Genomic DNA, 7,690 nt, shown 5'->3' with positions numbered 1-7,690 from the left:
TTTAGTTTTCTAGCACAAATAAGCATCCAGAAAGGTCATCTCAGGTTTTTAGTGCTGGGTTTGGATCAGAAGCTGTTTGGAGGGGTAGGTGTCCGTGCAAGCGAGGAGGAGACGTCTGGTGGTAAGGGATGGCTCGTCTCCGGGGCAAACGAGCAGGGGAGATGGCCACAGCACCTCGTCCTGGCTGGGGGCATGGTTCCCTGCCAGGCTTCTTCCTGGGAGAGCTGCCTGAATAATCCATCCATGGGATCAGTAATGCCGAAACGCTCATCGGGCTAGTTGGTTTTAAGCAAAGTGTGCCTGAACAGGCGCTGTGATATGATGGGTGATCAGTCACCCTTATGACAGGATGGGCTTGGGCTTGTTCCTCCTTCCAAGCTCACCCAAATACAGCCTCTGGACAGCACGTGCAGGCGAGATCTGATTCTCTGGGTGAAATTATACATGAGAAATTGCCCTTGCTGGTGACGAGGGCTAGCAGGGTGCTCAGCAGGTCCCAGGAGCCCTGCAGAGCACCAGCTCAAAGAGGAGAAGCTCTTGCACTGCTGGACCCCAGTGTCCAAGCAGCCGAGCAGGCAGAGATGGGCCAAGCTGTGCGGGTGGCTGTGGCACGAGCAAATAGGGGATGGCAGGGAGCACCCAGCACGGGGAAGCTGGCTGCAGAGCATACCGTGTTATAAATGGCCTCTTCCTGCTAATGGAGTTTATGAACGTCCTGCAGAGCAATGTCAATGGCATTTGGAGCTATGTTGCCGAGGGCAAGCTACACACAGCTCTCCACTTTCAGCAATTAAGTGCTCGACTGGATATAGGAGGCTCATTGTGAAGGTGAAATTGAGGCATGAAATTCATGTAGGGGCAGAGGGCTGGCAGGGGAAGCTCCTGAACCACCAAATGCAAGTCCTGAAGCAGACGATCCCTGCATGGGGATAAATAACAGCCCCTGCTGGCTTCCGCTTATGCATGTGTGACCATGCACGCAGCTACTGCTCTCTGGGCCTCTCTAAACAGGTCGTATTCAGACAATCGATCTCAGCAATTATAAATGAGAGAAATTTTTATTAATATTTTGTATTCTTTGTTTTCTTTCTGCATGTAGAGTACCTGTATTTTCTGTGGAGGAAGTGGCAGATACACTAACAATAATGACGTTTATAGTGATTGCCCACATTGTAAAGGTACAGGATGGATGAGGTAAGGAAAACTCAAATACCAGTCCAAGTGGCAGCTTGGTTACTGGGATCTTGTTATTTCTGTGGCAGTGGAGGTGAACAAATAGATGCTATCTGCAAACCCAGCTAAATGAAGAGTAAGCAGCAGCGCGTGGTGGGTCAAAAGGCCTGTTGCTAACAGAAAATTATAGCATGCGTGCAGAGCTTGCAGTGTGCTTTACAGCTACGGATAAAGCTCCAGGACGTGGTGGCTTGGTAACACGCAGGGTCCTTCGTGAGAGCTGGCTTTACACCCACCCTGTGCAGATTGTTATTAATGGATTATGCCGTTTTAATGCCTGGTTTCCCCAGTCAAAAGAAATCTGTAAATCTGTTCTTTCCTCTGCAGAGGCATTCAGTAGGCAAGATGCAGGGATTTTTTCCCCCTTTGGAGTTATTAACTGAGTGCTTAGCTGCCAGCTCTCTGGTTTGCTCAGCTCTCCTCTCCCCTCCCCCATCGCTCCTTGGCACCGGTGAGTTGCAGTGGGATGCAGGGCTGCCGACTGGGCACGCTTTCCCTGCGACACTGCTGTGCTTTAAGGCCACTCACACCAAGCACCTGAATTCACGTGTTTTTCCTTGCACAGGTGCTTTTCATGCCGTGGGGAAGGCCGGGCGCCTTGTGCCCGATGCGGCATGAAGGGCCTCTTGCTCTGCCACTCGGAGCTGACCGTAACCTGGTAGGTGGGAGCCAAACGAAGCCGAGCTGGGCGGTTGGTCGTGCTGTCACACGGGGACTGGAGCCTGTCAGCGTGGTGGCATTACTGGGACAGTCTCAGTGTTGCACCTTCAGCTAGAGCAGGCGGGTGCGGTGCTGGCTCCTGGGGTGCGGTGCTGGCTCCTGGGGTGCGGTGCTGCCTTGCACCAGGTGACGCCAAGCTCTGGGGACCAAGCAGGCTACTCATGCTGCTGCTGGTAGTGTTGATGTTCAAGGAAAAGGTGAAGCTTTTATAATTTAGAGGAAAACAAAGTGCATTGTAAGCCAGGCTGCCCAGCTAGGAGCTGGACATAGGTATGCTTATGTGAAATGACAGTGTTTACAGTACATGCCTTCAAAACATTCAGAGAGGGGGAAGGTGCAAAGCTGGTACAATTAGACAGGGAAAAAGTGCTCAGGTCCTGAGCACTCTAACTTCTATCTAACCATGAAGTAATTTTCAGATGCAGAAATCAAGTAGATATAAATGATATAATTTATACAGGAGTGTTTCACTATTTGTTAGTGGAAAAACATAACAGCAGTTTTCCAGTGGCTGTATAACATGGAGCTGTTCATAGGTCTCACCAGATCCTTGTGGGTGATGGCTTAGAGCCTGCCTAGACGTTAGATATATACACAGGTATGCAGGATGGACATTAAGAGGCACAAACCTGAGCTGCGAACCAGAATTATGAATCCCAACACACAGGGATTTAGAAAGATGTGACTCTGCAGCTTGAGCTGGAGGAGATGGTGTTGATGAGCCACTGGTAGTGGTGGGAGCAGGTGAGGGTCAAGCCCCCGGCCAGGACCCTCCTCGGGTGCTGCTCTCCTGCTTTGCCTCCTGGGACCGAGGGATGCTAGTGCTCTGAGATATTGCTGTGCACTGTCCTGCAGATGAACCACCACAATTAAAAGGAGTGAAATAATTGTCTCTAGAGCAACGTTGGTTTTTAAAAGAAAACAAAACAAAAAATCTGTAAAGTATATGCCAAGAAGGACACAGACTGTCAACATTTGTCTTTTGCAATGGGCAGGTATTAAGGCATGCCTACTGCAGCTTCATGAGAATTTCCCCTTAACTTGTTTGGGAGGTCTCTCTCGGGTGCTGTGAGTGCATCCTCTGCCTCTCACCTGCCGGGTGACTCTGCAGAACTTCCCCCGCCCCATCGTGCGGGGCGCAGAGTCCTGCCTCGCCCTGCATCAAATGCGAGTGTCGGAAGAGACACGGATACTGAGATAGTTCGGGAGGCATCCGGGGATTGAGCTTCATGCGGAGGGGCTGCAAGGGGGATCAAATACTGGGTGGCAGATGGGGACCTCTTCTCCCCAAATGCATGCGTAAAACAGATGTGTCCAATGGTCACACAATGCAGCAGAGGAACATGGGCCATGAGTCAGTTCCCTCTAATCCAGGAGGACTTTGCTTCGGGGTTAAAACCCTCCCAGCTCAAAACGTGAGCCTGCACCAAAACCTCTGCTCTTGGAAAATCAGCTGACATTTGGTTTTGCTCTCCCTGTTGCAGCTGGTCTTCCCATCCCTCCCTGACACCTGTGTGACCCCAACCCATCCAGTATCACTATTAAATAAAATAGACCTCAAAATGCACCTCATACACCAATGTGCCTTGGATTGCAATCAGAGGTAGTTAAAAAAATACCCTTTTTCTTCTTTTTTTTTTTTTTTCTTTTTGCAGAAACATGCTGTTGAGCTAATTCCCCTCACTAGGATTGAATATGAATGGAAAGGGAAGGCATATTCCTTATATGTCTTTGGTAATGAAAAGCAAGTCTATGCAGAGGATTACCCGGGAAAATGCTGCTGTGCCATCCTGTAAGCGTGGGTCGGTCCTGCCAAGAGCCGGAGCCAGGTAAACTTTCCTGCTGAATGGTAACTCCCAGAGCGGTGGGGGAAGGAAGGGGCTGGAGGAAGAGAACTTCAGTCACCCCTGAAGAGCAATTTCAGACTAAAAGACGAGAGCAGCAGTCAGACTTTTCATTCCAAATCTTAATTTTCTCTGTTAAAAACACACCTAGATTTAAAACAGAAAGGGGAATGATTTACAAAGGGATAAAACTATTTAGAAAATGCAGCGTTTGCCTTGAGATTGAGCAAAATTTTTTTGGGGTGGCCTTGAGCAAGTTTTTGATTGGAAAAATTTGCTTTTGGTGAAACTTAAGCTGATTTTTCTTAGTTGTTTAATAGAAGAAGCAAAGGAATTACGGGAGATTCATTTCTATGCAGATCTTCAACTTTATTGTTGAGCAGCGTAGCAGATCAATAATTATTCATTCTCTTTAGATTAACCACATATTCTTTTCCCAATTTTCCTGTAGTACATACAGTAACTGTCACCTATCAGTACAGCATAAAGGCTCTGCTTTTATCAGTGCAACAGCAAATTGAGGAGCATTTGTGTAGGCCATTCTTCTCTGTTTGTATTAATTCTATGGAGAAGGAAGAAATGGCTTAGTGCATTAGCCACTTGGAGTTGACACCGGAGGATGGATAAAAATGTAAAACTTTTTATTTCTCCCTTAAGGTTTTGCATTGAAATATTGTATTTAGTTCACTAAATGTTTCTGAAAATCCCAAGTGAGAGATGCATATGCTAAACTGATGGGACTGTTGGCTTCGTCCTGTAACTTCATGGGATATGAGGAAGCAGAGGATCGTGCCCTGTAATTTCCAAACGCACTCACTTGCAGATGTTTCCCGGGACCTGCCGGGATCTTGTGAGAAACCACCCCAAAAGCAAGTGGGGGATGAAGCAGGTTTGGGGGAGCTGGGCATCCTGGGGACAGCACACGATGGTGTGCATCTTGCACAGGAAGAGCAGGGTCTTCATCCCTTTGGGGTTGATGTAGTAAAACCCCCAAATCTGCTCTTGCTTTGAGATGAAAAAGAAGGATTTCTGAAACCACAGTGTTGTGTGTTTTTTCTCTTCGTAGGACCTGGATGCAAACTGCCAGACAGATCCAACCACTGTTGCCAGGTGCTGAGGCTGCTTGAGAAGACCCTCCCTGGGCCACCCTCGGGACCGAAGGCGCCTTCCCACCCACCCATGAGCTTTTTGTCAGCTGTCTGCTTAAAACGGGCAGGGACTCTGAATTAATTCAGCCTGTGGCTCAGGAAGCATCAGTTCTGCTACTATCATCTGAGGTGCAAACCCAAGCCACCCTGCAGTGCTGAGGAGTGATGGGTGGCCACGGTCCACCCATCCCATCCCATCCTGCTGCTTCTCTGACTGGGATCCCCCAGCCTGGTGGTAAATAACTGGCAAAATTCTGCCCCCCCCATGATTCCCCCTGCCCTCTTTGCAACCGTGGGCATTGGAAATGCGTTTCATGGCAGGGCTGCGAGTGGACCGCAGCCCCCCCGGGTGGGAGGTGTATCGGCTGCGTGGCGAGGGGTCTGCTGCAAACGGGGAGGCTGGGCACCGCTGCCTGCACCGGTGTCACTTCTGCCTGTCACAGTTATCAGGCCCTTAATGGCGCAGGAGAGCGAGATAGCTGGGGTTATCTGCTGGAGGGCAGGGAGCAGGGCTGCTCAGGTCAGAGCCAGCCCTTTTGGAAACCGAATAAAAGGGATTTCTGGCGCGTGGGGGTTGAGGAGGCTCCCTGTGTTTGTTCCTGCTGAGCTTTAATAACTCATTTAAAATCTACTGTAACCTTCTGTAAGCGATGTTCACCTGCCTTTCAGAAACAGCACTGGCATATACCCTCTGCTCTGATCCTCGGTTATAAGTGCTGGGAGAGATGACAGCTCGTTCATAGATACCTACAGCCACGCCACATTTCTAATTGCATACGATAATCCCCAAATCCCCTTGTTTAATGCTTTTAAGCATAACCCATTATCCTATTCCACAGAATCAAGATTTTGCTTTGCTGTTTTTTTCTTTTTTTTTAGCTTGTTTTTTCCAGTGAAAGGGGACAATTCGGGGACAATTCAGGAACAATGTTATCATGATCCAACAGACTGTTTGGTATAGCTTTGTTTTCCTTTGTATCATACTATTCACATGCATTTAAGGGTGTGAACACTCCTAAGCAGTTACGTTTTTGAGCTCTTTAGAATTATTCTGTGTAGTTTTTAACTGTTGACACATTTCAGTCTCTGATACAATATGCAAAAAATAGAAAAGAAGCACTTTCCAAAACTGTCTCTCCAGCAAAGCACGAAGGCTATCAGTAAGCATCTAGCACATCCCTAAATAATGCTTTATAGCTACACAGTCAGTGCAGCCATTATAAGGATGCTTGTCAAATGTTCTCCAGGCATTCGACCGGATAGGGACTGCACCATGTATGTACATAGCTGTGATATAGCCGATAGGCAATGGTATACGCTGTACGATGGGGCCGTGTGGTTGCAAGTTCATGCTGGGATGTCAAGCTCTTGGAAGGAAGCAGAGCTCCGTGATGCCGGTCAGCTCAGGGAAGATGACAGCGATGTCCGTACCAGCGTTAGCTCCGCACGCTTTCTTGCTAAAGGGAATTTGTTTTTCTATCTGTCCCGCTGTTTGTCCTGGGTCCCCCGTGAGAGCTGTGCGTGGGGGCTCTGCTATGGGTAATGGACGGGATGGGTACTGACCTGGGGAACGGGAACGCCCGCGTCCTGACTCACCTACCTGGAGCTCTGTTAAGCTGAATGAGAAATTTCCGTTCTCTGGTGTGGTTCACACTAGTAAGCACTAACTGTGCCGGAGGCTGTCGTTGCATAGACTGTCTGAACATAATTAAAACCAGCTTGCGTTTGCAGTGTTGATAGTCTTAGCTACATTAATTATATCCCCCAACGAAGCTGCCAGTTTCCCCTGTCCAACTTCGCATCATGCCACAGTGAATGAAAAACCAAATCTCTCCTGGCTGTCATTACAAAAGGCTTCAACACTCGGGGCTTGAGGTTCATGTCACAGCCCAGCTGCCCTTCGGAGGACTGAAGTGGTTAACTCCCCTGGAAGCCCTGGTGCCGTGGAGGAGGTGGGTTTGTGTGGGTCTCCAGAGCTGCTCTGGAGGGCAGCTCTTCCCTGCTTGCCCCTATCTCTCTTCTTCGTGTTTTTAAGAAACTGGCCCGCCTGCCAGCCCCTGGCTCCATCGCTGGGCTGCAGCAGCCCTTGGCAGCACCCTGCTAGCGTGATTAACGCTGCCTGTGATACTGCACGGACACGGCGGCAAAGAGCAGAGCCCCTCCAGACACATGCAGCTAATGGGCTTTATTAACATGAAATCCAATTAGGCATTTACTGAGACAGGTTTGGACTTGGATGGGGAAAGGATAATCTGGTGTTAATAATCACAGCCAGGCCCTGCTCCTTCTGCTGCCCCTGCCAGCATGGGGGCTGGGGGAGCCGCAGCGAGCGGGCACGCTGCGAAACTTCACTTCTGGACTCTGCTCGCTCCCCCGGCAGGCTCTGAAGCCCCGGGTGGTTGCAACAAGGATCTAAGCTTGCAAGTAGCATGGTGTAGTTGGAGCCTTGAATGTATTTAGGATGCTTAAGCCATTGATTTAAGCTCTAAAGAAAAAAAAAAAAGAAATCTTGTTATCAATAGCTGCACAATTTGATTTGGAAGGACCCAAAGGAATAGCAGCTTCTCCAACTGCTTCCATGATGGATCAACAGCTGCATCTGGTGAGCCCGTGGCAGCCACAGCTGCCTCCAGAAATTGGTGGCCGTGGCCGTGCTTGGCTTGGCCTTGTTAGATCTGCCCTTGCCAAAACAGAGCTCTCCACCGTTTACTCAGTGCTTTCCACTAGCGCCCCACGGTCCTTAGT

Source organism: Aptenodytes patagonicus, chromosome 8 (assembly GCF_965638725.1).
Source record: "Aptenodytes patagonicus chromosome 8, bAptPat1.pri.cur, whole genome shotgun sequence".
NCBI classification, from domain to species: Eukaryota; Metazoa; Chordata; class Aves; order Sphenisciformes; family Spheniscidae; genus Aptenodytes; species Aptenodytes patagonicus.
Note: the sequence above shows the minus strand (reverse complement) of the source record.